The sequence below is a fragment of the Protopterus annectens genome, chromosome 2.part0 (assembly GCF_019279795.1).
Source record: "Protopterus annectens isolate FY-2018-M chromosome 2.part0, PAN1.0, whole genome shotgun sequence".
Classification (NCBI taxonomy): domain Eukaryota; kingdom Metazoa; phylum Chordata; order Ceratodontiformes; family Protopteridae; genus Protopterus; species Protopterus annectens.
Window position 1 is genome coordinate 220,305,847 of NC_056728.1, and position 20,223 is coordinate 220,326,069.

The 20,223-nt window shown below is 41.5% G+C and overlaps 1 protein-coding gene across 1 annotated transcript in view; it reads right to left on the bottom strand.

Annotated features, from left to right (window-relative positions):
* Positions 1-20,223, bottom strand: part of RFTN2 (raftlin family member 2) — a 1,293,449-nt gene that overhangs the window by 967,731 nt on the left and 305,495 nt on the right. The window lies entirely within an intron of this gene.

Sequence of the window (20,223 nt, forward strand, 5' to 3'; positions counted from 1 at the left end):
TCATCACTACCCTTAATGACAAAAATTTTAACCCATCAACCTTCATATATTCTCTAAAAGCAGTAAATTGGAACATTCTAAAGACACTACCTTTAGAAGACGAGTTGCTCACTTTAACCTTACCTTCTTAGAAATACTGATTACCAAGCCCTATAAGAACAAAAAGAATAAAAACACACTCTGCCCCATGGTTAACCAAAACCACACTATCTACCATGCACCTTAGAAACAAAGCCTGGAGACTCTATCTGAGAAATAAGACCCCTGCACAACATATTGCTTACAAAACACTTCGAAATAAAGTAAAAAAGCACATAATCTTCGACAGACAAAAATACTTCTTTACACCCCAAAACAACAATAAAACGAACCCACAAAAATTCTGGAAGGGATCTCCACCCTCCTAAACCCCAGTAAACCACACACCCCAACTCCAGACCCAAATAGCCCAGACCTAGATCTAGCTACACAGTTCAACTCATTTTTCATCGATTCTATTAGCAAACTTACATCCTCCTTCACACACCCTCCTCTTCACCTAATACACCCCTAATCTCTCCTGCAAATAACCCTCCGTCATCACCACTTCCACCACTTTCTCATCTTCTCACTGTCGATCTTCCACCTCTTCCACTACTCTAACCCCTCTTCACCCATATCTTCCTCAAGTTCTCTCTCTCCCAACGTTTCTCTATTCTCATTTAAACCTATCCCACTTCCACCATAAAGAAACTCCTTCAGAAACTAAAGCCATGCACCAACGCTCCAGACAACATTCCCTCTTATTTCCTAAGTATAGCCGGAAGCAATTGCCTATCCCATCAGCATTCTAATCAACCGCTCCATCCATGAATGTACAGTACCTCTACTATGGAAGCAAGCCTTCATCATCCCCTCCATAAAGGAGGCAACAATTGCAATATCAATAACTTCCGCCCTATTGCTATCCTCTCCCTATATCTAAAATCCTGGAAAAGTGTATCCAGCTTCAACTCCTACCACACCTCATAGATAACAACCTTTTAACCCCTACACAACACGGATTCAGGCCAAATCATAGCACCATGACAGCCCTCCTGTCCTTTCTTGAGACAGTTAATAGAGCACGACTCCGGCCACATTGTTTCCACCTTACTACTAGACCTCTCCAAGGCCTTGATACTATTTCACATAGCCTGCTCCTATCCAAACTATCAGAACTTAACCTTTCTCCCACCTCCATAAATTGGTTCTCCAGTTATTTATCAAACAGACACCAAGTAATATGGAAAAAGGCCACTTCCTCTTTCCTTACTACCCCACTGGAGTTCCGCAAGGATCTATTGTTGGGCCTACGCTCTGTAATATATTTATAAATGACCTCCACAAATGCATCCCACTTGCAAACATCATCCAATATGCAGACGATTCTACAATTATCTGCTCTGCCACCTCCCCTCTCTTCTCCAAAACTGACTCAGGAAGCTTTCTCAATTACTGAGCATTGGATGAAAATAAATCACTTGGCACTCAACACCTCCAAAACAAAACTAATGGTATTTACCCTCCAAATCTACTTCTTTTGACACAAACTCTTTCTCAATTACCAGCCAAAACAACTCACCCTTGGAACTGGTATCTGAAACCAAGCTACTAGGTGTTCTAATTGACAATCAACTTAAATTCAACTCCCATCTACAACTAAATATTAAGAAAACACATCAAAAACTAGGTATGCTCTACCGTCAAAATCAGTATCTTACTAGTTCCTCCAAATCCACTCTCGCTTCCTCCTTTCTCATTCCCTCTCTTCTCGGAGCTCCATTACTGACTAATCTTCAGTCCTCTCTAAAAGCCAGCTTTCCTCCTGTTATAACAAAATTGCCAAATTAAGCTAATAGCCATAGGTCCTCCACCCACCACTGTTCCTCTCTCCAAAAACTAAATTGGCTCGAACTACCTAATCATCTTAACTATATACAGCTGACTTTAGCCCATAAGCTTATTTTCAACCCCTCTTTGTCCCTCTCTGTCTTCTGCCTTCAAAATGCACCTTCCAAATAGAGTCTTAAGGTCCAACAATCAAAACCTACTAGAAGTCCATAAACCATCTCACCCCCCAGGTAAACACTTATTATCCTCTAACCTTTCTCGTCTCTGGAACTCTCTCCCACCATCCATCTGTACCACCTCTAATCACTACCTATTCAAAAAATCTCTTCACTCACATCTTAGGTCCCAATGGGATTGTTCTTGCTCCCACCCCTCATAAATATATGTCATCCTACCTCCTGTATGCATTCAGGCTCAACTTTACCTAACAAAGCTTGTTTCCTTCTGAATAATTTACACTGTAATGTAATGTTGTGCTCCTTCTCCAACACAACTCTGCTATGTTATCACCTTATTGTCTCAGCTCACGTACATCACATTAATATTCTTTTATTGTATTTTTGAATACTTCTTGACTTTTGAACTAAATGTTTTACCCACTACTTGTATAATTTAATAATAGTTAGCTATCTTGTGAATGTAACTCAGTTTTTATGTGCTGGAGCTTTTCTCCCCAGGACTCCATTGAAAACGGGTTCTTTTGGCCCAATGGACTATCCTGGTAAACCAACTGCAAATAAATAAATAAATAAAATAAATATGTCTAGAAAATGTTGTACTTCTGAAAGTATATATTCGTTATAGTCTTTTAGCTGAGTTAAGTATGCTGGTATCCTTTTGATCTGAACATTATGAGTATTTTTTATCATGAATTCGAAAACAATTGAGTTATGATCAGATATAGGACATGAAATGATTTTGGAATTAATTAAATCTGTTACCATCTGGTTAGAAATAAAGACCCTATCTATTTTTGAATAAGTTTTGTATCTGTTAGAAAAAAAGGTGTATGGTAATGATTTTGACTCTATCTGATTATTAATATCATTCAAATGATAAGAATTAGCAAAATCATTTAAATGTTTTGCATTAGATGTAATTCTTCTTTTCTTTATAGTGGTAGTATCACTTTCATGTAGTATACAATTAAAATCACCAGCTAAAATAATATCCCTACAGAGAATGATATGATCTTATCAATATGATGTTTCACTGTATTAATACCAATTCCAGGTATCCAATATACATTAATTAAAGTGTAAGTCTTCCCATTAATTTGTATTGTAACCATACAAAACATTCCTTTGTCATCCTGATAAGACTTAATGGTTTTAGGAATGGGCATACTTTTATTCCATAAAATAGCCACTCCTCTTTTTTCTGAGTGTGCTCTGAACTAACCAATACTGTATACTTATTAGTGGCTAGTTTATCAATATCTTTTTTCAAGAGATGGGTTTCTTGCAGGAAGACTAGATTGGCCTTGTGTAGATTAATGTATCTTATTAGGCTTGCCCTTTTACACGGATTATTCAATCCATTAATGTTTAAAGAAATTCCTTTTAAAGATGTCATTTGGCATTTTTAAAACTCAAGAATCTTATGATCGAAATAACAAATAACAAGATAAATAATGTTACATCTCCACTTTTAGGTGTACCTTTAAACATAGCTGTATTTATTAAATCTCTTATGGGATTTTGTATAGGATTCAATTTTGTTTGTAGTGACAATGAGTGTACAAAATATATTGTGGATGTCAAAACTATATACATATAACAATGAACAAGTGAAAATAATGTAAGGATTAAACCTTGCATCCCGCCTGAGTTGAAAACTCCAACTTAGAGCAGTATTTACCACTCAAGTTAACCTCTACCCTAAGCAGCAGTACCTCAGCTACCACCTTATCAATTTAATACTAGTTATATTTAACTGAGGTTAACAGTTTTCAATTCAATTATCTATCAAGACAAAACTACACATTTGGTAAAACAGCATCATATAAACTAAAATAAACTTTTTTTTTTTTTTTTAAAACTGTTCATACTATTATATAGATCTATGTAATATATAACACTTGTATTCTAATAGCATTCAAATAATCTTAATGTTAGAAATCAAGAGGAGAGAAAATTATGTTCTAACATTCATTTAAATCAAAAACTTTGGCTAATATGATTCAGACATTACATGCATTAAGATGCATCTATTTTCTGTCATGTGAATTCTATCAACAGCTTCCAAAAATCTTGAATTGTTTGTATATGAGCATTTACTTAAACTCATTATTGTCAATAGAGTAAAATATTGTATTCATAAAATTATTATAAATCATATTGCATAGTTATGCAGATTCTCAGAAACACCATGTTATTACCTAAAAAAAAAAGCCATCACACACATAAACACAGACACACACACATACATATACACACACACATATACACACACACACATACCCACACACACACACACACACACACACACACACACACACACACACACACACACACATATACACATACACATATATAAATACATACACACACACACACACACACACACACACACACACACATATATATCTGGTCTCACCGAGCCGTGCCCCTGCAGAGCACCATCCCACTTGCCGTCCCCAGAACAAATCTGTCCGCTTCACACAAAATAATGCACAGCAAACACACACTAGCAACCAGATTTTACAATCATGCTAACCTACTGCTTTAAAATATATCACATGACATTTCTTCCAGAATAGAGTTATAAGATTATTTATGCTTGTCAATCAGATGAATTAAATGAGTTATAGTAAAGTATATGTTTGGGACACAAGTTTTAACACAGATTATTATGCTACTGTTAAGTAGATTTTCAAAAACATTTAAATAAATGTTTCATTTTCTATGCCTTCTAAAATAAGATATTTACTTGCTACAAGAAACTACATCATCTAAACTCATCATAACTGACACATTTTATGAATAGAGTATTTTTCCTGAATCTGTGGTGTGTCAGTGTGATAACCTTGTCAATGTTTATACTAACTGCTTTCAGTTTCTCTGTGAAAATTCTGTGAGTGAAGCTTCTGAGGAAACTCATGGACACTGTGCATGAGACAGCCCACATCCCAGATTGTCTCCCTTAACATTTTGGCAGGAAACTTATTAAAACTTGTGGCAAACATTCATTTTGTCAATAGAGTAAAACATTGTATTCATAGAAATCATTACAAATCATATTGGATAGCCATGCAGACTCTCAGAAAAAAAGCCATCACACTCACACACACACACACACACACACACACACACACACACACACACACACACACATATATATATATATATATGATCTCACTGAGTTGTGTCCCTGCAGAGCACCATCCCACTTGCTGTCCCCAGAATAAATCTGTCTGCTTTATACAAAACAATGCACAGCAAACACATATTGGTAACCAGATTTTACAATCATGCTAACCTACTGCTTTAAAATATATCACATGACATTTCTTCCAGAATAGAGTTATAAGATTATTTATGTTTGTCAATCAGATGAATTAAATGAGTTATAGTAAAGTATATGTTTGGAACACAAATTTTTAACACAGATTATTATGCTGCTGTTAAGTAGATTTTCAAAAACATTTAAATAAATGTTTCATTTTTATGCCTTCTAAAATAAGACATTTACTTACTACAAGAAACTACATCATTTAAACTCATTATAACTGACATATTTTATGAACAGAGTATTTTTCCTGAATCTGTGGTGTGTCAGTGTGATAACCTTGTCAATGTTTATACTAACTGCTTTCAGTTTCTCTGTGAGAATTCTGTGATTTGAAGATTCTGAGGTAACTCAAGGACATTGTGCATAAGACAGCCCACATCCCAGATTGTCTCTCTTAACATTTTGGCGGAAACTTATTAAAACTAGTGACAAACATTCATTTAGCAGTGTAAATGCATCTAAACATGACAGAACCTCCACAATGTATTCCACAGATCATCACAGCCTCTATGCAAGTGAAATTAAACTCAAAATTACCAACAAGCAATAAAACTCAGCATTCTTCTCCCAACTCAATTTTCATACAAATCCTATTATTCACTGTGCCCACACAGTCAAAAGCATTTCTATATATTAATAAAGAAAAGAAAAGAGAGTAGAAAATAAAAGGGAGTGAGGCAGAAATAAAAAATGTAAGAGAAAGCTGTAAGAAGTATATACAATGGAATGTTACTTACTGTTTATATTAATAGAGTTAAAAATAAAACATATTATTTACTCTTATTTAGTTCTGATTATTATTAGTTAAAGCATGACAGATTATTTACAAACAAGCATAAGCAGTATAATCAAGAAAGTATAATTAGAAATAGCATTTGAAGAACTTATAAACTTTTACAAGAAATAAATATGTTATTATTCTATTAATGATATTTTCATTACTGTTCTCTCCTGCCCTCCCCACCCTTTACCCACTACATAATCTAAATAGAATGTCATTGTTTAAACAAAGAAAATAATAAAAGAAGAAGGAAAAAAAGATAAAGATAAAAATGTATCAAATTACTAACCTTACTTTTTCAGAAAGAAAAACAAATCGAGTCACAGCCTGCCATTAAATCCTCAGGCATTTTGACTGGTTATGAAACAAAACATTTCTTTGCACATAGAGAATAACTTTGATTAAATCTTTTCCAAAATATTTGTGGCTTTCTGGAAATGCAGGAACTATATTCAAAAGATTAATAATGAACTAAAATGATGAGAGAGAAAAAACATATAACAAATCATTTGTTTTTAGTCTCTTCTTCTTCTCTGAAGTCTTCCAGGAAGCTTCAGTTGCCAATCTCTTTAATGAAGAACTAGCCCATTCCATTTCTTCTATTTTATCCAAAATCCTTTTTCTTTGACAAACAGTAAAGCAGAGTCTAAATCATCGAAGACCTTAGGACCATCAGGAAGGAAGATTTTAAGCTTGGCAGGAAACAGAAGGTATGTTTTAAACTGTGCTTTAAGCTCCCTTATTAGTGGCAGAAAACTTTTCTTTTAGCAATTACCATGGAAGAATAGTCATTGTCAAAACGCACAGTTGTCTCATTAAACTTAACAGGAGCTTTAGCCCAAGCAGATTTAAGAACCATCTCTTTATCAAAAGATGATAGAAATCTAACTATAACTGATCTAGGATAGTTTTTGTTAGAGTTAGTATTAGCTATAGATCTATGTGCTCTTCGATACCAAAAGAGAATGCTTCTGGTAAATCTAAAGTTTTAGGGAGCCATGTTGTTAAAAAGAAGTAATACTGTTACCTTCAATATTTTCTGGCAGTCCAAAAATCCTAATGTTATTGCGCCTAGATCTATTTTCCAGGTCATCCAGCTTTGTCTGTAAATGTGTATTTTGTTTCAGCAGAAACTCAATGTTGATTTCCTGTTCTTGTATTTTATTTTCCATGTCATTCACAGCTTCTTCTATGCCTGTCATCTGGATCTTCTGTTGTTGCAGGTCCATATGTAACAAGTCTATTTGTTTTGTAGTTTTTTCTATGAAAGTGTCTATTTTAGTATCCATTTTATCCATCTTAGCAGTAAGTTGCTGGACTATAATTATCAGAGACTGAAGTTCTTTCTTGATGCTGGAGTCTTGAGAATTTGTCTTACTGGAACTCATTTCAGACTGATAAACTGACAGGAAAATTTCCAAAGTAATTTCTGACAGGAATATTATTAAGATTTCCTTTCTTTTTTAGATATAGTTCAAGAACTATATAAAACAAACATATTTAGAAAGAAAATTACTTCAAGAATTAATTTTTTAAGTAATTAATTCCTGTCAATGTAATGAAATTGGTGGAGCTGAAGAAATCTGCTGCTATCCTGTGTTCATCCTTGGCCACGCCCCATCAAACATTTATTCTTGATAGAAACATCGTTCATTAGATAAAAAAGATTCAACTTCCTAGTATACTTCTTGATGTCAACAACAGTTTTACTGAAGTTGGCTATGGAACTAGGAACAAAATTTAACCCATATCCAAGAATTTTTAACTCAATCTCAGAAAAACGATGGTTACTTAAGTTTATTACACTGAAATTGTCCATAGTATAATCTATGTCTCGTCCCCCGAGGAATTGGAAGCCAGAAAAGTCCAGCTTCTCGTAAGGACAGTTTTCTTGTTGCAATGATTCTTTTTGTCGAAAAAAGAAGAAGAACCGTTGGAAGAAATTATAGGAATAGTCCCAACTTTAATCTTACTGTTGACAGAATTGTCATTATTAGAGTTACTGGAAGAGTTACATTCATTTACTTCCAAATGTTCAACATTAGCTTCAACATCAGTATTATGATTAACTATTAAGCAGTCACCATGGTCAGTAATGGCAGCAGGAAAAGAAGAGGTGTCCTGATTAATAACACTCCTGCTGGGATCACATTGGTCAGCAGAGCGGGACCTAGAAGCAACTGAACTATAAGTCCGTTTACCAATGTTATTTAAATTCAGTCCTTTATCATTGTTACCTTTATAATGGTTAACATTGTAACCCTTGTTGACAAAATTGTCATAAGCCGTCTTACTTTGGTATGAAGTAATGTCCCGCGCTAACTTTGACTGCTTCCGCCCAATTGTTTCAATAGAATGCTGTTCAACTTCATCCAATAAACAGTCAAAAAACTCAATAAATGCGTCGTCGGAAAACATAGCCTTCAGACCAGATTCAGTACTGACAATCTCATCTTTTAATAAACTCATTTTTGCATGGTTATTGTCAATAAGCAATTTTAAAAGACGCAAACCAGCGTCATTAAAGAAAGCAACCAAAGTATCAAATAACGGATGCTCTGCATAAACACAGTTGGGACATTTAAAAAATCTAAGTCCCTTGGGGACAATATTAAGCTCTATACAGCGTAAGAAATAACTGTTCTCCAAATCCAGAGAACAATATCTTTTTAACAATCTCACCAGTTGTTCACGTTTCTTACTCACTTCAATGGTATTTAGGTTTTTACGATAGCTTCCCAAGTTGCTGAAAGGGTTGTCGGAACACTCGAAAAAATGTTCAACAGTCTTGTGGCAAGCAACCTTACCAGTATTGTTACAACGACTAGAGCGTAATTTAGCTGAACCCTGTTCATTGCCCAAACCGGCTGTATTTTCCAAATCAATGACGGTGTCCATCTCCTCGTACAATTCAACAGGACTGGAGGCATTCGCCACAACTCTTCCGTCACGTCGGCGCTCACAATCACGCTCACCGGCTTTGGATACCAAAAATTTCAAAGAGTTTTGTATGTCGAACAATGTAGCAACCAATAAATTGTTCCCATTAACAGCATCCTATGTCGGTGTAGGATGAATGGATAAACCAAGTAGAGGATCCTCACCTGCCTCGGCCATGGCACAGCAATGCAAACAAAACACAAATAAAAAAGGAACTGAACTAAAACAGAATAATATACCACGGTCAAAGAGGCAGTAGGAAAAATCCAAAGGCAATAGCGTACACCAGTTTATTGTCCGCTTTCGTCGAAAGACTTAGAATAAAAAATACTTCACAAAACAACATATAAATAGCATATCCAATCAATAATTAATTAAACAATCAGCAAAACTAATTGAAAAGCCTAAAAGGCATAGCATCAAATAAAAAAAGAACTGATGTCAAAATCTTTGTTAATGAACAACTTTCTATACTTTAAAAAGCATTTAACATTAATAGCATCGTTTAAACCTGGGTAAACATCAGATTTTAACCTAATTTGCCAGAGGGTCTCTCGTTGTTCCAAGTAATTTTTAAAATCTCCCCCTCTCAGATCAAAATGAGCAACTTCCAAAATAGAAAACAAAAATTTTTTAAAAACAGAACAACTAACTGAGTGTTTATATAATGCATTGTTTTCGTCTCTATGACGAATGTTGTAAAGGTGCTCCCTAATACGAGTTTTTAAACATCTGGTAGTCATGCCGATGTAAAAGGCAGGACAAACGGAGCACATACTAATGTATACAACACCTTTGGTGTTACAATGGACAACAAAGATTTTGACATCAGTTCTTTTTTTATTTGATGCTATGCCTTTTAGGCTTTTCAATTAGTTTTGCTGATTGTTTAATTAATTATTGATTGGATATGCTATTTATATGTTGTTTTGTGAAGTATTTTTTATTCTGATGAAGTCTTTCGACGAAAGCGGACAATAAACTGGTGTACGCTATTGCCTTTGGATTTTTCCTACTGCCTCTTTGACCGTGGTATATTATCCAATATAGGCAGTATCACATTAGCTACTGTGCATATTGATATACGTGCATATTACCCTGTAAAAATGCCACGTGTAATTACTGAAAATACCTCTCCCTCACATTTCCATAGGTCCGTCAGTTGTGGCCGGAGTGCAAGGTCTTGTACCTGGTAAGTGTGAAATAAGAAGTTATGTACCTACCATAACGTTCCATGTTAGTTGTCTTCTCTCGCCTTCTTTCTTGCTTGATGGGTTCGGAGCCGATCCTCGGCTCCGACTCGGCACTTGCTTTAGCTCGAGAACTCCTTTTACCAGCTCGAGGCAGCCCCATATCCCATGATGCAAGGCAGTAAGTACCCAGATCTCGTTTGTTGACAAAGGGCAATAACACCAAGCATAAAATACTTCCCAAAGGAAGAAGAAACTTACAGATGGAAAAAAGGACCAGGTTTGAATGGTCTTTAGCATAATAGTTACTTATACAAGGTCTGTCCAGGCCAGGGGAAGAGGAGGGTCAAGAAAGAAGAGAGAAGACAACTAACATGGAACGTTATGGTAGGTACATAACTTCTTAATGTTAAGTTGTCAATCTCGCCTTCATTCTTGCTTGATGGGACCGCGTCCCTAGCACCTCTATCCTGGGTGGCTCAATGTTACAAACTCTTGAGGACTGTAGAGCCAAAACTGGCTCTGTCCCTGGAGGCCAAGTCTAATTTGTAATGGGAAACAAAAGTGTGAGGAGTGGCCCAAGTGGCCGCTGCACAAATAGTGTCCAAAGGCAGTCTAGCTTGAAAAGCTGTAGAAGTAGCTAAACTCCTAGTTGAATGTGCTTTAGGTTTTGAGCACAGCTGTTTTCCCCTGATCGTATAAATTTCAGTGATGACCGAAGAAAGCCATCTGGACAAAGTCACTTTAGAAACAGGAAGGCCTTTTTTATTATCCGCATAGGAAACAAAAAGTTGATCAGATTTTCTAAATTTTTTGTTCTGTCCAAATAATATCTAAGCTAACGGTGGACGCCAAGATAATGTAGCTTTTGTTCAGCTCTATCTGAATAGTTAGGAAAAATACAGGAGATCAATGGATTGATTCAGATTGTTTTTGAAGCGACCTTAGGTAAAAAGCATGGATTTGTTCTCAAAGATACTCTGTCTTTGTGAAAAACCAAAAAGGGGGTCGAACCGAAAGAGCATGAAGTTCAGACACCCTCCTGGCAGATGTAATAGCCACTAGGAATAAAGTTTTCCAAGAAAGATATTTCAGGGAACAAGAAACAGCTGGCTCGAAGGGGGGAAGAATCAAGGATGTCAGCACTAAATTTAGATCCCACTGAGGAGGAGGATTCCTGATTGGAGGCTTTAGTAGGAAAATTCCTTTCAAGAAGGCCCTGCAGAGCCTATGGGACATAATATTATGATCTGCTATCCCAACATGAAAATTAGAAATAGCAGCCAACTGAACTCTGACTGTGGAAGAAGAGGAGCCTGCATGAAAAATCTCTGCTAAGAAGTCCAGAACTGCCTGAACAGGGCAGTAAAAGGATCAATATTTTGGGCCTTAGCCCAATAAGAGAAACGCTTCCATTTGCTTGTGTAAATCCTCCTGGTAGAGGATTTTAGTGAAGTTACTATGATATCTCTAACTGGGTTAGAGATCAAAGGAAGCCTGGCTAAGGAAGGAAGTGGAGCAACCATGCTGTGAGGTTGAGAGAAGGGATTGACCGGTGCAGCTGACCGGATTGGTGAATCAGTAGATCTGGCACTGGGTCCAGATGCCACGGCTGCACCAAAAGGTGATGATGGAGGAACGGAACCAAACTTGTCGAGGCCAGTAAGGGCAATGAGAATCAATTTGGCTCTCAAACGGTAGCTTTCTGGATCACCTGAGGGATCAGAGGAAATGGGGAAGGCATAAAGAAGTCCCTGGGGCCAATCCTGGGTCAGAGCGCCTCTGGGGATGGCCTGATAGAGGGAAGAGGCTGAAGAAGTCTGGACATTTGCTGTTTTGGGGAGTAGCAAAAGATCGCAACATGGACGACCCCATTCCAGAAAAATCTCTTCCGCTATGGATTGCTTGAGAGACCACTCGTGAGGCATGAGAATAGCTCTGCTCAATCTGTCCGCTATAATGTTGGTTTTCCCAGGGATATGCGTTGCTACCAGAAACCGATGAGAGGAGATCGCCCATTGCCATAGTCTGAGCGCTTCTCGACACAAGGGGTAGGACTTGGTTCCGCCCTGTTTGTTGATATACCAAACTACAGACATGTTGTCTGTGTGGACTGCAATTGTCCCTACGGGAAGAAAGTCGGTGAGGCCTTGCAACGCTAAAAGCACTGCTCTCATCTCCAGGACATTTATGTGCAGATGGTACTCGAACGGTTGCCACGTCCCATGAACCATCCTGCCCTGATAATGACCCCCCGACCCGATCAGGGAGGCATCCGTGGTGACAGTGGCTATCGGGGACAGAGGTACAAAGCATCTGCCTTGGTGAACCTGAGACGATGTGATCCACCAAGCAAGATGTTCTTTGCATGTTTGTGTCACCAGAATCTGGTGACGCATTGGGAGTTGCTGGTATGACCACTGTGTGAACAGCATCCACTGAAGGAGGCGCATGTAGAATCGAGCCAGGGGAAGAAGAGTAATGGCCGCAGCCATGAGACCTAATACCTTTAGAACCATTCTGGCCTGTACTTTCTTGCTGGCCAGAATGATCCTGACATGAGTCTGAATGTCTGAAACTCTTTGTTCTGTAAGGGTAGCTGACATCCGAACAGTGTTTAAGTTTGCGCCTATGAAGGTAATAGACTGGCAGGGCGATAAGGATGACTTTTCGAAGTTGACTGAGATGCCCAAATGAGAACAAAGGTCTATTGTGTAATCCCTGGCTTGTATAAGCTGATGCCTGGTGGTGGCTGACAGGAGCCAGTTGTCGAGATACGGAAACACCTGGAATCCTTGACTTCTCAGGTGAGCCGTGACCACTGCCATGCATTTGGTGAACACTCTGGGGGCTGTAGTGAGACCAAAGGGCAGGGCTCTGAACTGGAACTGACTGGACCCCAACCGAAAGCAGAGAAATCTCCTGGAGCGACTGTGAATTTTGAAGTGATAGCACGCATCCTGAAGATCTATTGAGCACATCCAGTTGTCCTTCTGTAAGAAGGGCAGAATTGACTGAAGAGTGACCATTTGGAATCTTGTCTTCCTGACAGACTTGTTGAGTCTGCTGAGATCCAATATCGGTCTCCAGTCTCCCGTCTTTTTGGGGACCAAAAGAACCTTGAGTAGATTCCGGCTCTGAATGGTCTATTGTAACTGGCTGAATGGCTCTTTTTGCAGTAGTTTTGATTTCTAACTCTGCAATGTCCCTTAGACCGGTGGTACGCCTGGAAGGGAACTTGAGGGAAGGGACTTTCCACGAAAGGAATAATGTAACCCTTGGATATGATCGACTGTACCCATCTGTCTTGAGTGAGGGAATGCCAGGCTTCTGGGTACAGTGATAATCTTCCCCGACTGCCTCCAAGGAGGGACAGCCGGGCAACACCTCAGGGATGCTGAAAGGGCTTATCAGAGAGAGGCTCCTGTTTCCCTGGTTTTCGGACCCCTCTGCCTCTAGAGCGCCTGTTGTTGTTACCCCTCTGCCTCTAGGGGTAAACTGACCACGTGAATCCGCGTGACTCCTTGGGATTTACGGAACCACATCTTACCACCCTTCTGTCCTTTGGGATAAGGCCTAGAAGGGGTGGAAAACGGACTCCAACAGCAGAAAGAGTCTTGCCGCCCTGCTCACACCTGGTCAAGGTCTCCTTCACCTGAGGGCCAAACAAAGCTGACCCATCAAAGGGAGAATTTGTGAAGGACGCCTTAAAGGGATCCAGAAAATCACATAGCCGCATCCAGGCTTGGCGCCTAAGAGCCACACCTGTGCCTGCGGCTCTACTCGCCCATCCGCAGCATAAGATATTAGCCGCATGGAGGAGTTAGCAATGGAATTGAGGGTTCCTAGCTGCAAAGCAATCTTTCTTGAGCCCCTGCAGCTGTAGGATCCTGAACTACTTCTCCCAGCTCCTTCAGGATATCTCTGGAGTCTGGTGAAGTGACAAAGATAATTCAGCGAACGCATAGCAAAGGTCGCTGAGGAAAACATCCGCTTGCATACCTATCCATGGTCCTAGAGTCCTTATTAGGAGGATGGACGGGCACGGAAGGATCTGCAAGTTCCTTTTGGTGGCAGCCACCACCATGGCATCAGCGGGACACCCTTGGTAAGGAATTGTTTGTCACTAGGGGCAGTGATAAATTTAGAAGGCCTCCTAGGGACTGGCTCTACAGAGTCAGGAGCTGTCCATGCCTTCGTGCAATAACCTGCATAAGGGGGTCGAAGGCGGAGACACCCAGGAGGTGGAGGGCCGAGATCCAAACGCCTCTAGGTATACTGACTCATCCTCAGAGGGATTGTTGGTGGGCCAGTTTCCCTCTGTTTCAGAAGTTCTAGGATGTCTGAAAAGGAGACATCCTCAGAGGGGATCTAGGCGATCCTCTGACTCATCAAAGTCAGTATCCGACGTGACAGACTCGGGGAGTCTACATGCTTCCTCTTACAAGTCCTCTTCCTAGGAGGATCTCCAAACATCAGGAGAATCCTCGGAAGAGGGGAAATTCCCAGTGGGGAAACCTGAGGCGGAGGATCTCTGGGTCCTGTAGCAAGAGAAGTGGCAGAGATGTCAACAGGTACAATAGAGGGAGGAGCTACGGAAGAGACTGCTGACTGATACCAGTGGCCAGTACACTCTTCATCACCTCGAATGCTCCCTCCCAGGCAGGTCCGAGAGAACCCGCTCAAGAGCTAGGAACCCAGGGACCACCGAAGGGAAGCCTCCGAGGCAGATGTCGGAGCCGAGCTCACCAAGGCCGAGGCTCCAAGGGGAAGAGCGGGTTCGGACAAGGGTCCGATGCCACTCACGCCCTCGGAGGAGACCATGGAAGCCCGACCACCGAATCCCTCTAAGGAAGAGGAGATAAGAGTAGAGGCTGAAGGAAGAGAAGGGGTATCCGCCTCCAGCCGTAGCAGTAACTATGCCGAAGACTCCAACTCCAAGCTCTGGGGTAGAGTTGAAGGAGGAACTGTAACGGGTGTGGACCAACAGTCGCCTGCTGAGACGGACTGTGAAGCATTTGGGCCAGTACCTGTGACTTGAGCAATCTGCTGACCACTCTCTAGGTCATGGTCAGACAACCTGGATGACCTTGAAGATCGGCTCCGATGGCTCCGTTCCGACAGAAGAGGTGAAGCCGGAGCCGAAAGTATCGGCTCCAAGGAAGGAGACCTCGACCTCTTCCTGGAATGAGCCATCGGAGCCGACACTACGGATCCTGTCGGAGCCGATTTCGGAGCCGACAGAACGCCGATGTACCGGCTCCAGCCGGAGCCGATACAGCCACCAAAGTAACGGTGGCGGAGCCGATCGGAGCCGACACCGATGCCTGTGCCACATGGGTGTCGGAGCCGATCGGAGCCGACATCGGCGGACAATACAGTTTCGGCACCGATGGCCATCGGTGCCGAAGGCTTAGTCAAGCCAGAATCGGCTCCAGCCGAGCCGATCTCGACTCTGCACGAGTCGGAGCCGAGGCCGCAGGCTTAGAAACAGAAGCCTGGGCCTTGGAAACTCTTGCTGGTTTCGTGGAGCGACTTAGCCGGAGAGCCCTCCGGCTTAAGAAGGCCCCTAAGAACCAGTTTGTTATGTCTCTCCTGCAGGACTCTCTGGCTGAAGGAGTGACAAATAGCACAGGAGTCCTGCAGGTGAAGAGGGCCCAGACAATACAGTAAGAAGTGTGACCGCCTGTCAGAGACATTTTCTGACAGCACGAGTCACACTTCTTAAAACCTGAAACCCTCTCCTTTGACATGGTGCCGACACACAAAACACACACACACCAGTCAAAATAAAATTAAATTACACAAAATACCAAAAGGTATTCTATAAAAACACCAACACACACACCCTAACAGGTGGGATAGGATAACTAAGAACAAATTCAAAAGACAGGGAATTTCTGTCAGGAAGGGATAGAAATTAAATTTAATCTATAAAAAAATTAGTTTTTGACTAAAAAGGGGCTTGAAAATCACAAAGTGAAACAACTTACCAGGAGCTGGTAAAAAGAAGACCTCCCAAGCGAAGCGGCAAACGAGATCTGGGTACTTACTGCCTTGCATCATGGGATATGGGGCTGCCTCGAGCTGGTAAAAGGAGTTCTCGAGCTAAAGCAGTTAGTCGGAGCCGAGGATCGGCTCCGAACCCATCAAGCAAGAATGAAGGCGAGATTGACAACTTAACATCTGTTGTTTTACAGGTCATATATATACCCTAAGAATGTTAAGGGCTGACATTTGTCCTAGGCACAACTGTTATATTTAGCCAGAGTACAATAGTTGCATGTTCAATTTTGGAGGGGTTAACTGAAGTGCATTAAATGGGTAATCACAGTTGTGTACTTGCAGGAGCAGTAACACATTGGCACTTATTTTTGAGAAGGACTATGCAACCTGCTATACAGGAGGCAATCACTCACAGATGCCTGTTCACACACAATATGAAGATGGTACATACCTAAGGCAGTGAGACTATAACTGGCATAGTATGCTCAAGAAGGGTGCACTGTGTTTTAGGTGTAGGGCTATCAGATACAATGATGTATTGCATATCACACAGGTGTATAGTACTGGCAACATTAACCAGACATAGCTGCAGTGCATGTTATAAAGGGCTTGTGTTGTCTATGCATGTTGTAGTCTTATTTGTGTGTTGTGCGTGGGATCAGAAATAAAATGTGTAATGTGTAATGCAGTTGTGGCTCCTCACTTGTATCTGTGTGTGTGGATCACCATACATACTAGTGCACGTAGTAATTTCCATATTTTGTCTTCCTCCTTAGAGGTGAACATGGGGGTTGCAGTGTGTTCCTCTCACAACCTGACATCAGTGTCTCATTAGACTGATGATGATGGTGGCCATAGCGAGGCACAGGTGGGGTTTTGGGACTGAAACTGTCCCATGGGTTGACATCCCACTTCCTTCCCCATTGTTTCTGCACACAGATAGCATGCCCACACATATCCAGTCCCCTCAGGCCACAGATATTGGACAGAGTGTGGCGACATTGAACAGGACAGCATGGCTACTATGGCATCAGTGAGTGTAGACACTGGCCATAGCCAGAGAGCTGGTGAGGTTTCACACAGGCAGAATGACAGAGGTACACGAAGGAGGACTGCTGCCCATCCACCACCTGTCACAGGTGTCACATCATGGGTCACTCAACGCATGTTTTGGTCCATCATGGAGGCGCAGGTCAGTTCCGAATGCAATACCAGATGGATGATCAGGATTACGGATGCAGCACAGTCTGACATCTGTAACTGCCTCCACCACATTGGTGACACCATGGATAGTTTCACTGATGTAGTGGACAGACGGTGGGCTAAGACATTTTCAGTCTCTGCACGTTGTCTGTGCTGGAACATCTGGTTGGAGTAGGGCACCGGACATGTGATGTAGGTCAGCAACACCATCTGCTGAGACTCCACATGGCTGTGCACACTCATGGTACCATAGTGGCAGTACATCCAGCACTACAGAAGGCAGTGTGCTGTCCACACCACAATGTGGCAGGCCATGGGCACATGGCCCTGGGTGGTTCTATGGGGGACAGGGGCCAGCAGACATCAGTCACCGTCAGCTACTAGCAACACATCTGACACTGGGCATGCTGGTGCCAGTGCCACTCCTGGCAGAACCAGTTCCCGTGTTCATGGCTAGAGATAGTGAACTGTCCACTCTGCCATGTATGGTCCACAGCTATCCAACATACAAACATGTAGGGCCAGCACTGGGCTTGACTGCATACATGCACACCCTCAAACATCACTGTCACATGCAGGTCACCAACAGACACACACAGCACCTCGCCATGGCCCAGATAACCAGCGCCCCTTCCTGACTCATACACATGCTGTCAACATTTTGGCACAGTCTAGGCCTCCGGCACCCCACACCATACCCTGTGGATGTGATGATACCTGTGCCACTTCCCTGCCATCCACGCCATTGATGCAGGGACATGCAAATATGTGTCTGATGCACAGGGTGACTATATAATTGTACTTGTAGCTTGTAGTGTGGTAGCATTATGCCATGCCAGGTGTTGTGGGCCATGACAGGTGCTGTATGCTGTATGTGACATGAGTACACATCAAAGTTTGTGTACTTTTGTTGCATGATGTTAGACTGGCAGTAGTGTTGCAGAATGAGAATTGTCTCACAGAACTGTGTATGTTTCTGTTCCAGGGGTCTGAGTGACTAAGCTATGGAGACTTGGCAGCAATACAGCAGCATGGGATGGCATGGCAGCACAGCAGAAATATGGCATCAGCAAGGTAAGGCTTTATATGTGCGTGGTTACCTATGTGCATATGTGTAGAACAGTGTGTCAGGGACAATGGGGGCAGTCAGCATAATCATGCATGAATACCCTGTGAGAAGGCCTGCTACCCTTGATACATGTCACTTGGGTGTTCCATACATACAAATATAGGTGGTAGCAGATGGCATTTATGCCTAGGTAGATGTGGGCTAGTTAGGGCCAGCAGATAGTTACTGGACAATAAAATGCATGATAATTGCACACCCGTTTGTATACTTACACACATACAGAGTTGCCTTTATTGAGATAAGAACCCATCCCTATTAGTGTATATTACAGCACTAAATAGATATCGCATGTGCCGAAGAGCTTATCTGGCATGATACTGTTAGCCACTGCTGTTACGGTGGATAACATCAGCAGGCCTTGTAAAGAAGGGCAATGGGGAGGCTGGCAGGTAGTTACAGGGCCTTAAAACCTCTACCTATCTATTAGTATACTCTATAGCACTACGTACTTATCGCATGCACCACTGAGCTTATTTGGTTTGAGATTGTCAGCCAGTGCTGTTAAGGTGGATGAGATCAGCAGGTCTTGTAAAGGAGGCCAATAGGGAGGCTGCCAGGTAGTCACAGGGCCTTAAAATGTATAACCATAGCACGGAGATAAGAGATACAAGCATGTGTACACTGCTGTAAGAGGACATATTTACACACACACACACACACACACACACACACACACACACACACACACACACACACACACACACACACACACACACACACACACACACGCACATACAGTTGTCTTTATTGAGATTAGAACCCCCTACCTATCTATTAGTATACACTAAAGGACTACATACATATCACATGTGCCACTGAACTTATCTGGTTTGAGGATGTCAGCCAGAGCTGTTAAAGTGGATGACATCAGCAGGAGCTGACAGGGAGACCAATGTTGAGGAAGACGTTAGTCACAGGGCCATAGAATGATTAACAATTGCAGAAGCATAGATCAGATGGGCATGTCTGTATTGCTTTAAGGGAAATATCTATACACACACACACAAACACACACACCCACACACAATGTGGCTGCTGTGAGATTAGACCCCTACCTACCTACGGATACACACTAGAGCTCGCAGTACTTATTGCACACAACGCTGGTTACATCTGTTGTACATGTTGCTGCAGCCACAGTACTTGCGGACTATGCAAAGTGGCCTTGTATTACACAGCATGTGTGGCCTGCAGAGTGACCCTGCTTTATGCTGTTATTGTATCTCTTGTACTAGCAGTGGGGTACCTATTAATACCTCTGCTATGTGTGTACAGTTACCAGTATTGCTATGTGTGGCCAGTTGCAGTTTGCTAAATGGACAATTGGCCAGTGACAATATGGCCTGTCAAGTCCTGCTTTGCAGCCATTGCACATTACAGCACTGGCTCACCGTTGTCTGTCTACAGGGTGACATTCCACAGGCACAGAGTTCTGTGGTTGGGAGGATTATGTCGTTATGGGGCCTTGGTCTGTTATCATCAGATAACTCTTGTGTGAATAGGTGCAGATAACCTCAATATTCCGGGTGTAAGTGTGGACATCCGTACATCCCCACACACATATACACATGTGTGTGTGTGTGTGTGTG